Consider the following 21,191-nt stretch of genomic DNA (forward strand, 5'->3'; position numbering starts at 1 on the left):
AACAGTGTATTTCATTTTTTGTGAAATCACTTGCTAATCCAATGGTATATACTGAACCATCACTCACCCTCGTGCCAAATCCAACCAGTATGTGTGTGTGTTTCAATACTTGATGTCTGTGTAGTTTTTTTTCTTTTTTTTTTGAAGCAGGACGCACCTTGTCACTTTTTTTGTAAATGTTGTGATGTGTTGCCTTTGTGCCTGGTGGTGTGAATGGTCTTCTGTGTGTCAGGTATGAAAGGTGTGTGAATGGCCTGTAAAGCGGTTGGTGCCTTGAAATGGCTTTACAGCTCACGAGCTGCGAGTCATTGGTTCAGTTTTTTTTGTCCATGAAATTGACAGTGCATTTCATTTTTGTGAAATCTCTTGTTAATAAAATTATATATACTGAACCATCACTCGCCCTCGTGCCAAATCCGACCAGTATGTGTGTGTGTTTGAGGAATAGATGGCTGTGTAGGGATCTTGTTTTTCTTAGTCTCTGTGCCAAGGTGTACATTCCGCTTACGAATAACCTGCCAATTGTAGATATTCTTGAAAACCCATGGGACTACATGGTGATGTCTCTCTGGTGAAATCTAACAATTAATTGTATTTGCAATATCCTGAAAAACTCACAATGTCTGTCATATTTTCCTTGCAATATTGCGCCCAAATTGTCACGCTGCACAAGTAAACAACTAATTTTGTCAAAACTAATTGGTTTAGCTAGGGGGGTCACATGGGTTTTTCACTCCTTCCTCGGTTGTCATCTAGGGAAACCTAGCATACCCACACATTTTTGGAAGTTAGACATCCGGGGGCTTTCAAGGGCCTATGGCTTGCATGGTTCCTCTGACGTTCCTTTTCTCAGAATCCCTTGCGAACTTTAAATGTAGCTGAAATAAAAAAAACATTTCAAACATTTATGTGTTTAAAAGTGTGACATCACTGGGCTCACACAAATTTCCACCCACCCCGCGTTCCCCCAGGTCTCATGAAAAAAATGGTACCTCACTTGCCTGGGTCTGCCTAGTGCCTGCGACAGGAAACAGCGCAAAACGCAACGTGGTCGCACCGGAATTTTCGCAGTGAAAACAGGCCCTTTTGTGGCAAAGTGCCTACCTTTCGTCTTTGAACCCTAGCTCTGCCGGCACCTAGAGAAACCTAGCAAACCTATACATTTCTGAAAACTAGACACCCAGGGGAATTCAGGATGGGGTGACTCAACTGCCTCCCACCAGGTTCTGTTACCCAGAATCCCTTGCAAACCTAAAAAATTGACAAAAAAACAAATTTTCCTCACATTTTTGTTGTGGAAAGTTCTAGAATCTGCGTGGATCAACAAATTTCCACCCACCCCGCGTTCCCCCAGGTCTCCTGAAAAAAATGGTACCTCACTTGCGTGGTTAGGCATAGTGGCTGCAACAGGAAAAGGCCCAAATCGTATGGTGAAGAATGTAAAATAACCTATAGCAAAATGGGGGAGGGGGGCACCTGAGTTTTTGGCTCGGGGCTCGGCGGCAAACTTGTGAAACTACCAAACCCAAACAGTTCTGAAAACTAGACACCCGGGGGAGTCCAGGGAGGTATGGCATGCGTGGGTCCCCCAATGTTTTCCTACCCAGAATTCCTTGCATACTTTAAATTTAGGTAAAAAAATCACTTTTCCAAACTTTTTTGCATGGGATCTCCGTGCCGGCACAAATGTCCTACCACCCAGCATTCCCCTTGATCTCCCGAGTAAAATGATACCTCACTTGTGTGGGTGGGCCAAAGGCCTGTGACTAGGATGACCCCAAAACAGTTGAATTCTCTGTGCTTAATTTGTCAATCCTGAATGCTACAATTTCTTAAAAATAAATTTTTGGCCTGTTCTGCTTTGGCCCACCCACGCAAGTGAGGTATCATTTTACTCGGGAGCACAAGGGGAAGGTTGGGTGGTAGGACATTTGTGCCGTCACGGAGATCCCACGCAAAAAAGTTTGGAAAAGTGATTTTTTACCTAAATTTAAAGTATGCAAGGAATTCTGGGTAGGAAAACATTGGGTGACCCACGCATGCCATACCTCCCTGGACTCCCCCGGGTGTCTAGTTTTCAGAACTGTTTGGGTTTGGTAGTTTCACAAGTTTGCCGCCGAGCCCCGGGCCAAAAACTCAGGTGCCCCCCCAAAAGAAGGTAATTTTGATATAGGTTATTTTACATTCTCCACCGTACGATTTGGGCCTTTTCCCGTTGCAGCCACTATGCCTACCCGCGCAAGTGAGGTACCATTTTTTTCAGAAGACCTGGGGGAACGCGGGGTGGGTGGAAATTGGTTGATCCACGCAGATTCCAGAACTTTCCACCACAGAAATGTGAGGAAAATGCGTTTTTTTGTCAATTTATTAGGTTTGCAAGGGATTCTGGGTAACAGAACCTGGTGGGAGGCAGTTGAGTCACCCCATCTTGAATTCCCCTGGGTGTCTAGTTTTCAAAAATGTATAGGTTTGCTAGGTTTCCCTAGGGGCCGGCCGAGCTACAGTTCAAAAACAAAAGGTAGACACTTTGCCAAAAAAGGGCCTGTTTTCACTGCGAAATTGTGGTGTGAACACATTGCGTTTTGCGCTGTTTCTTGTCGCAGGCACTATGCCTACCCAGGCAAGTGAGGTACCATTATTTCGGGAGACCTGGGGGAACGCGGGGTGGGTAGAAATTTGTTGATCCACGCAGATTCCAGAACTTTCCACCACAGAAATGTGAGGAAAATGCGTTTTTTTGTCAATTTTTTAGGTTTGCAAGGGATTCTGGGTAACAGAACCTGGTGGGAGGCAGTTGAGTCACCCCATCCTGAATTCCCCTGGGTATCTAGTTTTCAAAAATGTATAGGTTTGCTAGGTTTCCCTAGGGGCCGGCCGAGCTACGGTTCAAAAACAAAATGTAGAAACTTTGCCAAAAAAAGGGCCCGTTTTCACTGCGAAATTGCGGTGCGAACACGTTGCGTTTTGCGCTGTTTCCTGTCGCAGGCACTAGGCAGACCCAGGCAAGTGAGGTACCATTTTTTTTCGGGAGACCTGGGGGAACACGGGGTGGGTGAAAATTTGTTGATCTACGATGATTCCAGAACTTTCCACCACAGAAATGTGAGTAAAATCCGTTTTTTGGTCCATTTTTTTGGTTTGCAAGGGATTCTGGGTAACAGAACCTGGTGGGAGGCAGTTGAGTCACCCCATTCCCCTGGGTGTCTAGTTTTCAAAAAAGTATAGGTTTGCTAGGTTTCCCTAGGGGCCGGCCGAGCTACGGTTCAAAAACAAAAGGTAGACACTTTGCCAAAAAAAGGGCCCGTTTTCACTGCGAAATTGCGGTGCGAAAACGTTGCGTTTTGCGCTGTTTCGTGTCGCAGGCACTAGGCAGACCCAGGCAAGTGAGGTACCATTTTTTTGGGAGACCTGGGGGAACACTGGGTGGGTGGAAATTTGTTGATCCACGCAGATTGCAGAACTTTCCACCACAGAAATGTGAGGAAAATGTGTTTTGCTTTGTCAATTTTTTAGGTTTGCAAGGGATTCTGAGTAACAGAACCTGGTGGGAGGCAGTCAAGTCACCCCATCCTGATTTCCCCTGGGTGTCTACTTTTCAAAAATGTATAGGTTTGCTAGGTTTCACCAGGTGCCGGCAGAGCTAGGGTGCAAAAACTACAGCTAGGCACTTTGCCAAAAAAGGGTCAATTTTTAACTGCAAAATTGAGATGTGACCACGTTGCATTTTGCGGCGTTTCCTGTCGCAGGCACAAGTCCGACCCACACAAGTGAGGTACCGTTTTTATTGGGAGACTTAGGGTAATTCAGATTTGTAAATCAACTGTTATTACCTATTGAGTTTTCATGCATTTCACCCTTCCCAATGAAAGACATTGTGTAAAAAAAAATCTTTTTGAAAAATGACCAATAATTCAAATGCTAGTATGAGTATTCCCAATTTTGAAAATGTACAAATATATACTGTTTCTAAACTCTATAATTTGTAGCCAATTCAGAAATACATCGGTGTCTTTCATACCGATTTTTCCATGTATACGTTTTCCAAGAATAAGTGCTCTATACCCAGTAAATAATAAAATACGATTGAAAGTTGCTGCTCAATTTTTGGCTCTGGGTTCGTAGGGTTCGTGGTGAAACTAGAAGTCCTATATATCCCCAGGAATGTCACACGGATGTAACGGTATATTGTTTTCAAAGAGCTGTCAAAATTACAAGAAGTTATAGGTGAAAACGTTGAGTCAAAAGGCTGTTTTTTTTAACTAATTTTATTATTCCAATATTTAAATGTTAGTTTCTATAAAGAAACCTTCATGGATTTAGACAAATGACCCCTTTACGAATTCAGAATGTTGTCTACTTTTCGAAAATGTATAGCTTTTCAGGATCCATTATTGATTTCAAACTCATTTCTACCATTAACTGGAAGGAGGTTGAAAGCTCTAAAAATAGCAAAAATAGGCTATGTCCCAGAAAAATGCCAAAACTGTGTGAAAAATGTTGGCTCTCTGACAAAAGACTGTCATAACCCTAAAAGATTCGAAAATGGAGATTTTAGCCCCACAAACCCTTTTTGATAACATTTGCAGGGAAAAACTCAGAGGCTTTCATTTGCAGCCCGTTTTTTCCATTTTTCTGAAAAAAACTAAAATGTCACTGTATTTTTCCTTAATTTCTGAGACCCCTTCAAGGGAATCCACTAACCCTGGACACCTTTAGAATACACATGATGGAAGAAAAGGACGCAAATTTGGCGTGGATACCTTATGTGGTCAAAAAGTTACAGGGGCCTAAGCGCGCACTACCCCAAATCGCCAAAAAAAGGCTTAGCACAGGCGGTGAAAAGGCCTAGTAGCGAAGGGGTTAACGCCTCCCTCTCTTGTCTACTTTTATTACAACAGTGACTCTCTCTCTCCTTCGGAAGACCACAGTAAAAGTTTAAGCTCTAACACATTTTAAAAACACTTTGGATAAAATACTCAAACATTCTACTTTTGGTCAAAGCATCTTTTCAAAGATGCTGTTTATTTGGTTCACTAAAGTATACAAAAAAGTGGTGGAAGGAATGCTTAAATTAATATCAACCACTGGGAATTACTCGAGGTCGCATTCCAGTCCATCGTTATTTTGCACAACATGCCACCTCGGTTTGGACCCAGCCATATGCAAATCAGTCTTGCCTGTGCTCCAATGGAAAAAGTCCAGCCTAAACTGCCCGGCCAGGACCTCCCTGAACCGGAATGCAAGCAACCTAGGCCTCTTTTTGCCCTAATTAGAACACATCAGCCAGGAATAGCTTGTTTCCAGTTACCCAGTGTGCATGGGACCCCGTTTGGGCTTACCCATCCCACTTAGGGTGACACACTAAAGTATACATAACAGCTATGGATGAAATGCTTGAATTAATGTCAGCCACTGGTAATTACTCAGGGTCGCATCAGAGTCCATCGTTATTTTGCACACCATGTCTCCACTCTTTGGACACAGCCATATGCAAATCAGTCGTGGCCCTGCTCCAATGGGAACAGTCCAGCTCAAACCGCATGGCCAGGTTCTCCCTGAACAGGAACATAAGCAACCTAAGACTAGTTTTGCACTAGGTAGGACCCATCTGCCAGGTATAGCTTGGTTCCAGAAATGCAGTGTGCACAGGATCCATGTCTGGGCATACCCATCCCACTTATGGTGACACACTAAACTATACAAAAAAGTGATGGATGAAATGCTTGGATTAATTTCAGGCACAGGTAACTACTTGGGCTGCATCCCAGTCCATCATTATTTTGCATACCATGCCACTTCATTTTGGACCAAACCATATGCAATTCAGTCTTGACCCTGGTACAATAGGAATAGTCGAGCCTGAAGTGCCAGGCCAGGTCATCCCTGAAGTAGAACACAGGCAACCTAGGACTAGGGCCCATCTGCCAGGTATAGCTTGGTTCGAGTGACACAGTGTCCATGTGACGGATTTAGTGATGGATAGTATTGTTAAATCCATACATATGTGAAAATAATGGTTAATCCGCTGCTTCAGAGACATTTACAGAGAAATCTTCAAACCTGACCAGTGGTTGGAGACCCTGGCCCTAGAGTGGGAGTAGAACTCATAGAAACACAGTTCAAAGGGCAATCAGCTAATATGTTTAAGGGATTTGCTTCCAAGGTGGAAGGTGCCGAATAGGTAGGATGAACTAAGTACCCATGGAATGGAAAAGAGGAGGACAGGAGCACATGAGAGCATGAGAGTGCTGGATTATCATATTCTAGATAAAGGGCCTGTCCTTCCAGCATGCACATCTCCACTGACATGAAACACCAACATTACTTAAAGTCTGCTGTACAGCACCCTGGTATAATTAGGTCCTTATTTAGAGTTTGGCGGAAGGGATACCCCATCACAAACCCTGCAAATGTCACATCCACAATATTACAAGTTCATTATAGCCTCTGGCACTTTCAGTATGATGGACGGTATACCCTTCACATTTTGGTGGTATCTCCCTTCCGGTAAACTCTAAATAAAGCCCATTGAGCTTCAGTCTGACTATCCAGTGTCCTGTGCCAATGATATTTGGTGATCCATCCTGGTAAATCTAATGTCTACACTGACTTGTGCAGTATGGGTACCTGACTCCAATAATTTCCATGGTTGCATTGTGCTCATGCATACTTTTGCCTGTGCCTGGATCCACAGTGACATCTACTAAACACTTGAAACTGCAGCCTGGTGCATTCGAAGCTAGTGCTTGACTACACAGTACCATTTAGCAGTAGCCAGCCCACTGCACAATGCTAAATCCAGTTGTCGCATCTGACTCTATAGGGCATCTAGAAAGGGTTTAACATGCAGCGCCCATGCCTGCAAAGGGCATAGTAATGCAGTGAGAAGACGCCTGAGCTCTGGTAGAGTAAACTTATGTGAATGTTTTCAGCAATGTGTGGGGAGCAGGTTTCAGTGATGCTCCCCTGTCGAAGGTTCACTGGATGAACTACAGGTTTTTTCACTTAGGTTGTATATAGAGTGCCATATGCTGTAATATTGGCATTTCTAATAGTATTTTTTTGATCTGCATAAAATAGATTATATTACATTTCTTTGCTTGTGCAAGGTAAGGTGTAGAGTGGTTTATACCCCCCAAACCCCATAATAGAGAGCACCTTTTTGTGTTGGAGCATTAATTGGAAAATCTCAATCATCAGGGCATTTTCATGGAGGGGATTCTCAGTCACTCACTGACAAACTCTTACCCTGGGTATTTGCCTGATTTCACTCATAGAAGAGAAGAGCATGTCGCAAATGAAGACAAAGAATGAATAGTAAATAACAAAAGCAAATACAAGGACAAATAACACCTGTCCGCATAGCAGATTCTAGGACAAATCATGTGTTTCACAAAACTATTTTAATAAACACCTGCAGCTTTCATCAAAGGCAGAAACATACCTCTAGATTCTATAACTGTCAAATGTCACCCATAACGGCACTGATCTCAAGTTAGCCTTAGTATAAGCTAGCTCTTTTGGGAAATAAATAAGAACACACCATTTTTAAACTTTTTACACCATGTTTTGATATCATTACCTTCATGCTTTTTAATTGTCACCTCTTCTCTCTGTGGTTGTTGGGATTCCCCCACCTCCTGTACCACCTCCTCCACCGCCACCTCCTCCTCCAGCTCCTGCGACCCCTGCTCCTCCGACTTGTGCTGCGGTGCTCGTCGTAGTGGTCGGAGCCGGTGTAGTTGTTGTGGGATTCATGGCCGGTACAAACGGAAATACGGGAAATATTGGAAATACTGGACGCCACGGATAGGGATAAACAGGCACTGGGAAGGGAAATGGCCTGATCCTCACAGGGACCCTGAAGAGAGGCCTTCGCAGATGCAGGACACGCTCATGGGACTGGAAGAGAGAAAGAAATACATTTAATAAATGAAAACACCTTCTTTGAAGCCCAGCACTGATTGTAACTGCTTTAGGTGTATTTGAAGTGACGATATTGTTTAAAGGCTACAGGTTATACTGATTTCTAATTGCCAGACATTTATACTCCCTCTCCTTGGTGAACCAGTGAAAATGGGTGCCCTGTTGTATTATGTTGCTTTTTACATCTCCTCTCACGTGAGAAGCTTTTAAAGATAACTTTGCACCCACCTGCTTTAGCACTAGGTGTCTGCCTATTCTTGCCTGCTCTTTGATGCATCCCTACTCATTCATGGGGAGATAAGCAGATGAATCAACCCACTATTGTTCCCCTTCAGCTTTGAAGGGACGCCATTTTATCATAACTGTAATACTTATCAGTTAATGTAATAAATAACTTTTGCCTTCATTTTTCCCTAATCACTGATTTTTGGTTGTTTAAAAGTTCTTGGGACTTTTTTCCCACTTATTTGACAGCAATCATGCTAATCAGCTATCATGTTAATTTGATGCTGATTAACACAACCTGAAGTTTTTCATTGAGCAGAAATATTTATCGAGCTAAAATCATTTGGCTAATACTTGTAATCGCTAGGAAAATATATTGCCAAACAAAATTTGACTAGGATGATAGGGATAAGTTCCCGAGACTTTTCAAGAATTGTGATGACTGAGCATAAATGGACGAGAGCTTGCCAATCAGATATTGCTGCAAGAGACACAAAATGGTGAGTCAGGAAGAAAACAAAGAAAGGCAGAAACAAAATCAGAATTAGAAATTGCGTTTCAAATGTCCATTTTGATTGGATATAGACTAATAATATGCATTTCACGAAACTTCTTTTTTGATGTTTACTTGGCAATTTTCAGGACATCACATTACAGAAGGCGCGGAATGCATCAACATGATATCAACACGTATTATTGATTGGAAAGTAGAACAACAAAGAAAAACAAGAGCCTTTAAAAATTAAACCACGCTGAGAAATAAAGACCGCTTATAACTTTATTTCTTAATATGAAATGTTTATAAGAGAGGAAAACCATGGGATACAAATAAATACCAAACCATGGATCCAATTTATGTTAAAAGCATTTTTTTACATTTTTGCGGACAAAGGTAGGCAGTGGTAAACAAAATAAATACACAGTGGGAACTGATGGAGACAACTGAGGGGGTGTAGGCTGTGTATAAGATAATGCAGTGAACATTCTGCAGTATTGATTGAACAATATAATGTATAGAGGTTATTACATAGTCACGTAATTCTGAATATCATATAGGATGCCTAGTATAACACTATGATGGGGTGTTTTTTTCGCTCGTTTTTGGTTCCCGTGGGGTCTCTCCCTGCAAGCTCCTAATCACCCCTGGTGGGACGAGGGTCCCAGGGGCCACGCTGAAATGCTGCAACTGCTGCCACCAGTGCCATTCTAAAGCATTCACACTCTGGGGCGGACTTTAATCCCCAGAGTGCAACGCTGCCCTCTACACCTGCTCCACACCTGCTGCGAGTGAGGGGGAGGCGGGGCCAATGCGCTCATAGTGCAAGCTCTCCCACCGCGACGTGGGACGCGTGCGGGACATAGCCCGGACCAAGGGCGGGCCCGTCTGTGCCTGTCAGGGACCGGCAGAGAATGGACTGGGCTACCCCTCTGATATCTGGACACTGATAGCTTGTGTGGTAAGCTTAAATACTAGCATCTAAAGTTGCACTCTTAGAGTGGGTCTTATGAATTATTGAGAAGGTCTTCCCTCCCTATTCATAAAGCTGTGTTGTCGGCTGTTGAAAAAATATGAGCAAAAGCAAGGGCCCTGCTGCTACGTTGGATGCTTTTATCATCAGGGCAGAGTCTTTATTAAATCATGAGATAGAAATTGCAGAAAGGCGCTTATCTCTTGATCCCGTCAACCTCCCCACACACAGGCAATTGTGTTTTCCAAAACTGAGAGATACCCACAACCACTACCGCTAATACCCACGATAACGGTCCTAAATGAGGCGTCCCCACTTAATATTTCTATTACTTCTCCACCCGAGGGACAAGATGAAACAAATAATACAACTAGTCCGAGCATGGTACCCAGACTACGGAAAGAAAGATTGACAGCGGGGATTAAGGGGGATGACCAACGGGCAATAAAGAAAGTTAATCCTGTTACAAGGAAAACTAAGGCAAAGAAAGTAGGGGGGACTACCCAAGTGGGAAAATCAAACTGCAACTTAGATGCGCAAATGGTAATAAAAAATGGGTTTGCACACAGACCGAGGTAAATTACAATCTAAATGACCTACAACCAGAAGCAATTACCAGGGATATGGAGCGAATTATAAAAACGTCCCTAGAATCTGTGAAGGAGGCCATGCTAAATCAGATCGTGGAGCGTATGAGTGAGAAATGTAGGTAATTGGAAGGGAAAATAGAGCAGTTGAATACTGTTATAGGGTACTTGCAGTACAGTAGTGACCCTATCTGCCTCATTGTTTAGGAGGGAGGGCTTCAACTAACACAACACCATCCACCCACACAATTACTACCACAAGTGGAGGGACGGGCTCCATCTGACAAAGGCAATGCATGTATTAGGTGCAATGTGTCTAGGGACGTCCCCATGATAAATTTTCATACCACAACAAACAACAGGGTGGGTAGAACAGAGGGTGGGCCATGGGCCACTGTTGGAAATCGAGGGAGCCCGGCTGGCCAGTCAACATGTACAAATAGTCCCTGATAGACCGGGCACCCATTCTGGAAGGGCAGTGACACATAGCCCAAAATGTACAAATTTAATACAAAATAGCGATGTATTACAATTACCCCCCGCCTCATGCCCCTATGTGCTAATTTTAGCTGGAGTTCCTGTTTTAGGAAGAGACCAGAAAGAGACATGGCACACCTAAGGAACAAAACAGTTGATTGGTTAACAAAGTTTTAACAATTTAATCCATTAAAAACTGAAGATATCCTTATGGTTCGCAGGGAAGGGTGGATAAGAGAATCCAGAAAGAATATAAATGGTGACTGTGTGGTGATAAACTTCAGACGCCCCCAGATGGTTCGGAACTTACTAGACACTAAAGAGGAGAGTTTACCTAGGAATACTCGTGTTTGTTCCTTTCCATTAGGTTATTTCTATAGACCGCCGCCCAGAAATAATGCCAATGATGTAGACATCTTGGTCTCACTTTCAAGTAGATTTGAGGGATTATCATCTCTAGACGATCTAGATTGACAACAAAAGTTTCCCCAACATAGAGTGAATGATTTGGCAATCCCCAGATGAATGACCCTATGGTCCAGCCATTAGTTATAGATGCACATAGAGCAGAAGCTTCTCAGTTTGCTTTATTGATGGTTGGGATTAATGAATCTTCTAACCAGGAGGGAGTAGGGACCACTAACAATTACTTTTGCTGGGAATCCCAGTTGCCCAGTAGCATCTGGACCATGCAAAGCCTTGGCAGGACTAAGTCCCAAAATGTTTCACTGAAGTCTGGAACCCTTAGGTGAAGAGGCAAGAGAAAAAGAGACTGACCCCTGCAAAACGGTGACATACATTTGTTTTACATTTGGGCCAGATGTCCGGCCATATTTTGCAGTCACAAGCGGGAAATTGGCCTGTTTGTGACCGCAAAATTGGTCTGCCCCATGTACAAACCCTATTTTGCGAGTTTGTAACCTTTTACCAACTCGCAAAATAGGGTCTGCAACTTGCACTGTAATGTAAGATTGTTTACCACCAACTTCAAGTAGGTGGTAAGCCACTCGCAAATGGGAAGGGGTCCCCAGGGGACCCTTTCGCTTTGTGAGTGTGTGCAGAAATATTCTTTTTAGAGCAGGCAGTGGTCCCACGGACTACTGCCTACTCTAAAAAGAATGAAGCAGAAACGTTTAATTTTTCTTTTTTAAATGCATCCCATTTTCCTTTAAGGAAAACAGGCTGCATTAATCCAAAACATACTGCCTTATTGAAATCAGTCATAAATATGGTGGTATGCTGAACCCAGCAGGCTACCATCCCTGGGAGTGCTAGCCGTTCTAAATGGGGTCACAAATAGCACTTGCCTCATGAATATTAATGATGCAGTCAATTTGTGACCCTATTAGGAATCTGTGAATTACATTTTGCGAGCTGCAAATTGCGAGTTGGAAAGCGACGCCATTTGCAACTCACAAACTGTAAGGTTCGTACATCTGGCACTCAGTTATCCTGAGGACTGGGACCAACCACCAGTCACAGTCCGCAACCGGTCCATGAACTTACAAACCTGTGCCTACTAAAGTGTGTACTAACCCTATAACTGTGTGGCATATGATTTTTGACCAGATTATTGGTGCCACAAGTGTATTAGTAACAAGTAACTGAACCAGTGACAAAAGACTAACAGTGTTACACGTGTATTATGTAAGAAAGAAATAACAATGCAAAGGTAATTTGCCTTCAGTGTGTTTTTGGAGTTAACAGATCCTATCAATTGAGATTCATGTCTCTCTAAGAGGTTTTGCTAATTCAGAGAAGCTAATCACTAGTCATGATGCAAGAAAGCAGGAGTGCTTTGCATTATTTAACGTTGTGTAACTGTGCTTTGACTCTGCATTACTAGAGTACCCCCATTCAGATTTCTTGTCACAGGTAAGGGATATACATGGTTGAAAAAGAGACACTGTATTGGCTCCACTTGCCCCCATCGTCAGAACCTACGGACTCAACATCGTGTCATATGCAGACGACACCCAGCTCATCCTCTCCCTATCCAACGAGCCCAACACCGCCAGACGCAACTTTCGAGAAGGCATGGAAGCCGTCGCCAAATGGATGAAAAACAGCTGCCTACAACTAAACACCAACAAAACAGAAGTACTCATCATGGGCCCAAACCCCGACGCCTGGAGTGACACCTGGTGGCCCACCGCCCTCGGAAACCCGCCAGCCCCCACAGACCACGCACGCAACCTGGGAATCATCCTGGACTCCGAGCTCAAAATGGACCGCCAGATCACCTCTGTCTCATCTTCCTGCTTCCACACCCTCCGCCTCCTTCGTAAGACCTTCAAATGGATCCCCCTCGAACACTGAAAGACAGTCACTCACGCCCTGGTCACCAGCAGACTCGACTACGGCAACGCACTCTACGCTGGAATAAACAAAAACCTCATCCGCAAGCTACAGAACATCCAGAACGCCGCCGCAAGACTGGTCCTCAACCTGCCAAAACACTGCCACATCTCCCAGCACCTGCGCACACTCCACTGGCTCCCCGTCGAGGCGAGAATCACCTTTAAGATGCTCACCCACGCACACAAGGCCCTCCATGGCACCGGACCAGCATACCTGAACAGCCGACTCAAATTCCACGCACCCCAAAGGACCCTACGATCAGCCCAGCTTTCCTACGCTGTGGTCCCCCGCACCAGAAAGACCAGATCGGGAGGCCGCTCCTTCTCCTTCCTCGCGGCCAAAGCATGGAACGCCCTTCCGCTCCACCTCAGACAGACAACATCGCTCCCCATCTTCGCAAGAAACCTCAAAACCTGGCTCTTCGACAGACCCCCTCCTTGATGGAATGGAACCTGCACCCCCCCAAACCCCCCCCACCCCTAGCGCCTTGAGACCCTTACGGGTGAGTAGTCGCGCTTTAACAAACTCCTGATTGATTGATTGATATATATTAAAAGTTATGTTTGCAACTATACATGAGTCCTACAAGAAATGTGTCAGTTGATGATGTTCATCTAACAAGCATCCCCTTCTCGTTTCAGGTCTCCCTCTCCACAGTACCCTCCCTAAAACCCTTCCCCACGTTTGGCCACTCCGAACCTCTGCTACTTTACGCTACAGAGTCAGTGCTGCTGGAAAGTGGGCATATTGTGGGTACTGTTCCTGAGTAACTAGTATTCCTGACACCACTAAAGTCAATCCAGTCAATGGGCAATCTCCCATGGCTAAAGAAATAGGTTTGAACCTATTGGAGCTTCTCCAGAGCAGCAAATTCATTTTAGCAGGACCTTGGTGAGAAGGTATCTGGCCATTTCAAGCCCCGTTTGGCCACTTCAAGCCCTGTTTGGACAAGAGACTAAGACCCAATGTAGAAATCGGAAATGGGTGAAAATGCCAAAAGAATACAACAGATGCAACAACTTCTCTGGGCACAGAATTCGAACATTTTCCACTCAAAAGCTTTTTTTGTCAGAACCAATGGCTTCAAGGGGACCTCGCTCCATGCCTATCTGACTATGGCGAGGTCTTCTGGGATACAGCATGCTAGCTCGCTCTGCTGAGTGATACTCCCTTCCATTTTACAGACTATGTAAGAAGGAAAAATTCTTGAATGGGCTGTCCCAGTTAGGGTATCCGACCTCAGGGTCCATCATGGTCCACCTCAAAGTGGCCCACCGCAACCATAGACTAGCATGGAGCTTAACACTTTTTGGGGGCATTTGCGCTTCAAATAAATAAAAGAACACACGTGTTTTCTGTTCCCTTTATTGGATGTTTTGTCGTCTTGGTGTCATTTTGTTCATTAAAATGTGCTCTATTCTTCTAATTCAATGTGGGATTTTTATTGTCTGATGCTTTGACTTTATTACTGTTTTGGCACTGAATAAATACTTTACACATTGTCCTAAGTTAAACCTGTCCGCTCTGTACCCTAGCTATCAGGGGGTTTAGATCAGGTTAATATGATGACTTTATGGATCAACCTGACAAGTAACTGTTGCTATTCCCCCTGAGTAATTATCACCTGCCTAACAGTTGGTGACAAGCAAGCCTCCAGGACAGTAACAACAAACTTAAATACACCTCTTCTCCCGTGCTCTTCTTTAGTTAAAAGCCTTTGTAACTCAGAAAAAATCCAACAACAAGCTCTTGCTCACTCTGTTCTTGTGGTTCTGACTCCATGTCTAGTAAATTTAGAACAACAGCATTAAACCTAGAAGCTCCATTGATTTCTCCTGAGGCGCTTGGCGTCGCAACAGATTGCATTTGGATTGAAGTGCTTCGATTATGCATATCAGAAGGTTCCTGTGATATTTTAGATCAATATAATGGCTGAAACTATTCAAAACCCTCTCAGAACTTCATTCGTAAAATTATCTACCTTAACACCAGTTCAGTTTATTCTAGACCCAAGCATTAACCAGTAACCAGACTACCAGATCAATGTGTATCAAACGCTCCTGGGTCACTAAAATTTGGAACAGACAAAAAGATTTAGCAGCATGGTGAATTTTAGTGAAGAATGTAACCAGACGCTACTATTCTGTTATTCTTAAAGCAAGTCGACTACATTTCAACCTGAATCCTAAAAAAACGGCTAGTGTCATAGTGTCTGACAGTTTGAGTGACAGCTTTAAAGGCACAGAGGCACATATTTCAAAAATTAAACTTTGTCATGGGTGATCACTATGAAGGCATATTTTACGATGCGAAGCTAAAGGGGACTATGAACCCAGAGGCACTGTCAATGGCGACTGGGTAAGTTAGTCTTTACTATCAAAGGAGGCGGCTTAATAATGATTATCATATATTAACCTATACTCCAGCTGTTAAGCTGTTAATTTGCTCATGGTCATTACTGATATTGAAAACTAAATAAGCTTTATAAAATTGGTATACAGGAATCATTAAAACTGACTTTCATTTAAATAACTTTATTACTTATAAGAGTTGCCTCTAAAAGTAAATGAAACAAGTCATCATGGCCCTCCTCAGAAACCTTGACTGGCTCTTCCATCCAAGCACTGATTCATTCGTCCATCCATCAACCCTCTGATATCCACCATTTCTCCATTATATTCTACCATTGATACATTCTTTCAACCATCATTCAGCCTTTCACTGTCTGTCTGCCCATCCATATACAAACGTATCCATGGATCTCTATATCTATCCATCTATCTATCTATCTATCTATCTATCTATCTATCTATCTATCTATCTATCTATCTATCTATCTATCTATCTATCTATCTATCTGGCCATCAGCCCTTTCACTATTCCATCTCTCCATCCACCCTTTCACTCATTCATCCTTTCAATCGTTCATCCTTTTGTTCATCTATCATTCAATTTAAGTCTAAAGAAGATTTAATAGTTTAATGTTTTAATTTATAATAGAATGTTTTATTAGATTTTATTTAATTGGTATATATTCATATATATGTTTGTAAATTTGTATATAGTTTTAAAATTATAAAAAATAATAATTAATAGTTTATCAATTGTTTTAAAGTAAATATATATATGTATATTATGATGTGTGTGTGTGTGTAACTATTTAAAATTAATGTTATTTGTTATATTTGTTAAAACGTGTATTAAATCGCCTTTTTAATTATTTAATTATTTAACATATTTCATATTTATTATTTTATTATATTTATATATATATATATATATATATATATATATATATATATATATATATATATATATATATATACATACAAATCGATATTTTGAACAACTGTATTTTTGACATTGATATTTCTAATATATTTTTGTACTTACCTGTTTAAGTATAGGGAGTCGACATTTTTGCATTCTATTTTGTTTCCATGATATTTTTTACATCTACTATTTTTGCATCAATATTCTGTCAGTGAACCCTTTTACCTCGATATTTTTTACATCTATATTTTTTACATCGATATTCTGTCAATGAACCCTTTCATTGATTGCAGTTATAAGTCAAATTTAAGAAACTACACATGTTACAGAGTGAGGAAGTTGATGCCTTCCAAGAGATGGACATATGGCGGCATGTCAGCTCTTGCTGATATGCCAATTAGACACCTCAACCTGTCAACTAACCAAATATTATAGGCTTTGTTGACCAGGAAAAGTCACTAGGCATGATATGTTGCTCCTTCATGCTTATTTCCTTTTATGTGTCCCACAGGCTAACAAAAATATCTGTGTGGTGCAGTTCGCATAGTGCCCACTTTGTGCTTTATCTGAATGAGTAGAACTGAAGCTATATTTCTTAATTACATTTTCATAAGTATTTGTATCAACTTCTCAAATGCAAAAATACAGAAGGTACAACACAGTCCAATGACAACACCAAACCTGCATCTTCGCTGACACTCAGTCATGATTCAAACCCCTGTCCCTCAAAGACTTGACTGACTACCTCAACTCCCTCAAAGCAACAACCTATTAAGATGGGGGCAAATTTATAAAAAATTTCATGAAACGCAGTGGCGCAAGAAACTGTGCTGCACTGCGTTGCGTGACAGAAAGTGTGCACAAATGCACCATATTTAATATTATATTGTGCATTCCTGTCCTCTTTTTGTGCTAGCGCACTATGTGCTACCTAGCACCAATGCAGGACCCCTTGCACCATGGCACAAGGGTGCCTGGATTACGGGCAGTGTTGTTTTTGTGTGGGAAGGGACACCTTCCTGAATAAAAATACTTCTCTGAAGCCTTCTCTTCTTTCTATGTGTGATGAAGAGGAAACAACGAGGAGAAATAAACATAGTTCCTCTCATTATACCTCCCCTGGAAAGCGTAGCAATTTGACGAATTTACAGTTTTTCCACTCATGGAAAATGTGGGAATGCTCCAAAATGCATGGGTAGATGTGTGGGAATACTCACGCTCCAGCCACAGAATGCTTCCCTGGAACAGAGTAACGCAAGGCAAAAATTTGTGCTGCCTTCCGTTACTCCCGATTTACCAAGCCACGCAGGGCCACGCAAGGTGGCCTTGCAGTGCTTGGTAAATTTCATTTTGGTTTTTGCATTGCACAGCGTTCCCTTGTGTGGCATAAGCCCAATGCAAAACGTTTGCCCTCATCCTTCATCAAAGGCTTCTCTGGAGGACCTCTCTCACTCCTACACAAGATAATCAATGCCCAACTCACTGGAGGCATACTCATGAAGCTCTCAAAACTGACCTAATCCTCCCATTTGTGAAAAAACACACACTAGACAATCTTGGCAGCCTTGCCCAAATACAGGTCCATTACTCATCTACTTCTCATCAGCAGGATTGTTGGAAAAAGCATTGAATGCACATCTTGAAGATCACAAATGTGCCAATTATCTCCTGTATGACTATCAATCTTGCCTTAGATAATACTGCTTGAGTGAGTGAGACAGCTACCTTACAGATCACACAATGTCCTCCTGACCAGAGATAAGGATAATCTATGCCTCCTGATATTACTATACTTTTCTGCTGCCTTCACCTTTATCCACAACCTGACGTCTTAAATCGCATTATTTGGAAAGGTCCTTCACTGATTCTTCTACTATTTCTCGATCAGACACCAGCTCATTGATATGGGCACCTCCAGGTTCCAGAATATCTTGATCACCTGTAAAAATTCCCAGGATTCCATCCTTTCCAGCCCATTACTGCACTATTTACAGATAACAATTTCAAAATTCAACAAAATGCCTCTATATTTGAAAGTTTCCTCTCCTACTGATATTTACAAACGCTGTCTGGACCTCATTCACACCTGAATAATCAGTACTCCAGGATTAACCAAATAAAAAAAGAATTCCTACTGTTTGCTAAGAACAGCAAGTCACAAGTAGTCCAAACTCATAACAAAATGATCAGAGGCATTTAAGCATAGCCATGTTTCATCTTGCATCCCTGATGCTAGCCTTCATGCAACAGTACTCTTTCAATTCTTTTGCCCATTGATGATAACTTCGTACGCACTAAAATTAATTGATTATCCTCAGGCTCTCCACTCAACCCTTGCCCAGCCAAATTTCTCAAACTATGGGCACCTGTTGAAGCTCCCCAGTTTACCTACTCATACAATCCACCACATTCCATAAGGCAAGTACCAACATTTTGGGAACACATGCTTGTGATACCCCTACTTAAAAGGTTTCTGCAGACCTCAATAATATTATAAATTATAGACTGATTCATCTGAAACCCACCAATAACTTTGATGCCTGTCAAGCAGGACTTTGTCCTGGTTTCAGAATGGAGTCAGTTCTTGTAGGTGGTCTGAATGAAATCAGCAGTTACCCTAACTATGAAAAGACAGCTATATTGAGTATTTAGGATCTCGCTACCACCTTTGACATGGTCTCCCATCACATCTTAACTACTCATTTAGTTGAAGCGGTAGTGGGACACTGTGCTCTGAACTAGTTTGTCTCTTTTGTATCTAACTACTTTCAGGCAGTCTGTCTTACTCCTTTTTAATCCAGCTCCAAAACCCTCCAATGTGGGGTAACTTAAGGTTCAGCCCTTGGACACACACTTTTTAATCTCTATGGAACAACACCAGCATCCATCCTTAGTTCATTTTGCTTCAGTTTTTTCCAATGTGCTAAGAACGCCTAACTGATATTAAGATTTGAAAGTGTCATTCCATCCCTCCATATTATGTTTAGGCGCATATGTCTACATCTGGAATTCCAAATGGTGGCCAGCTGAGCTCACTCCTGTACCTCTTCCAGCTCTTTTAGCTAGGAACTTACAGATCCCCTTTGATACAAGCCTACCTTTCCAAGAGCATACCTCTAATATCTGTCTCCATTAGTAACTTTCTCCTAAAAGTCCTAGAGAACGTATATCAATTTATATAAATAGACTATCAGAAAACAATAATCCAAGCTCCCATTGTGGCTAAGCACAACAATTGGAACCTCTCTTTGTAGGACTACCAGAAAAGCAGATTTAGCATCTTCTATTCATTCAAAATTCTTTTGTACAACTTCTTTTGGGGATACGTAACCATGAACATATATTCCCTCACCTCTGTGATCTTCCTTGGCTTACCTTTGAAAAGAGATTAATTTTCAAAGCCCTTTGTTTCTGCCATCATGCTATCTAGTTCAGTTTTGTTTCAACCCTCCTTTGTAAATCTTTTGTGCATTCCCTGATCGGGAATAGCTAATTTAGGTGGTCACTCCTTCTACTACCTTACAGCTAAAGCCTGAAACAATCTACCACAGTCTCTAGATACAATCTCATCTCAACTCATTTTTAGGAAACAGATGAAAACCTATGTATTCACATTATAATTTCTTCAGCCATTCCTTTGTACAATTTCCTGGTTAAAGCAGGCTTTAAAAATATTACAATCAGTCAATCAATCAATCAAGTCTATCTTAATAACATGAACCTAGGGGGATCCAGCATTCATACAATGTCAAGTCACTCGGAATTACCCTGGACACTGATATCACACTCAGCGAATACATTGACAACAAAAAATGGATAGCTAGATATCAGCTCACCATTCTTAAGACAGTCAATCTTCCTCCTAGGAAGCAACTTCACAACTGTTGTTCAAGCCCTCATACTCTGACATGGTGGGCATGATCTTCTTCATGGCATTCTGTATTCCAAACAGGCCACCGTTCAGTGCCTCGTACATGGTGAATACACCTCATGAAGTGCCAGAAGCAATTAGGGCCAGATGTAGGTAATTGCATTTTACCGATTCTTAAATACCGAATTTTACCAATTCGGTATTTATGAGTCTGTAAATGCAATGTAGGTAAAAAATCGTTATTTTTTACCGAATCGGTAAAATTCGAAATCGGTCATTCGGTATTTACCGAATCGGTATATACCGATTCGGTAAATACCAAATCGGTAAATACCGATTCTAAAACCAAAGAAAAGTGAAACTGATTCAGGCAGCCAATCAGGTGCCACCACCCTCCACCTCCCTACCAGGAAGTGGCTACACAGGCAGCTGCAACTAATTAGAAGCTTCCGGAGAGGCAGTTGGAGCTGAGCTGAGACCCTGAGCAGCAGAAAGAGTTTTGTGCACTTTTAAATTAGAAAAATGACAAGCAGCACAGACAAAGATCAGCCAGAGAGGAAGAGGAAACTGAAATTCAGCAGCATGGAGCTGCAGGTCCTTGTTGAGGAGGTGGTGAAGGAGTACAGAAAACTGTTTGGCACACAGTCCCTCACTGTGGCTGAGTCTGCAAAAAGGAACATTTGGCTGCACATTCAAGAGAAAGTTATAGCAGTTGGAGGGACTCCTAGAGACATAGAGGACCTTAAAAAGAGGTGGTACGAACTCAGGAGCCTCTGAACACTGAACACCACAAGCAGGCAAGCAAAACTGGTGGAGGGAAGAACCCAGCACCCCCCCTAACTGACCTGGAGGAGATGGTGAGCACAACCATAGAACCTGAAAGCGTCTGCGGACTGGGAGAAGTAGACAGCTCAGCCAGAGCTGCCTGCAGAAAAGGTAAGACGCATGCACAGCAATCCCCCCACACCATCATCCTTCCCTTGACCCTATGTGGCTAAGTGA

At 42.3% G+C, this 21,191-nt stretch overlaps 1 long non-coding RNA gene across 1 annotated transcript in view; it reads right to left on the reverse strand.

Annotated features, from left to right (window-relative positions):
• Nucleotides 1-7,702: 7,702 nt before the first annotated feature.
• Nucleotides 7,703-21,191, reverse strand: part of LOC144819662 (uncharacterized) — a 230,215-nt gene continuing 216,726 nt past the window's right edge. The window contains exon 4 of the long non-coding RNA XR_013607499.1: nucleotides 7,703-7,902. This is a non-coding gene — a long non-coding RNA (uncharacterized LOC144819662). The remainder of the gene's footprint in view (nucleotides 7,903-21,191) is intronic.

Source organism: Lissotriton helveticus, chromosome 2_1, assembly GCF_964261635.1.
Source record: "Lissotriton helveticus chromosome 2_1, aLisHel1.1, whole genome shotgun sequence".
In the NCBI taxonomy this organism is placed as follows: Eukaryota; Metazoa; Chordata; class Amphibia; order Caudata; family Salamandridae; genus Lissotriton; species Lissotriton helveticus.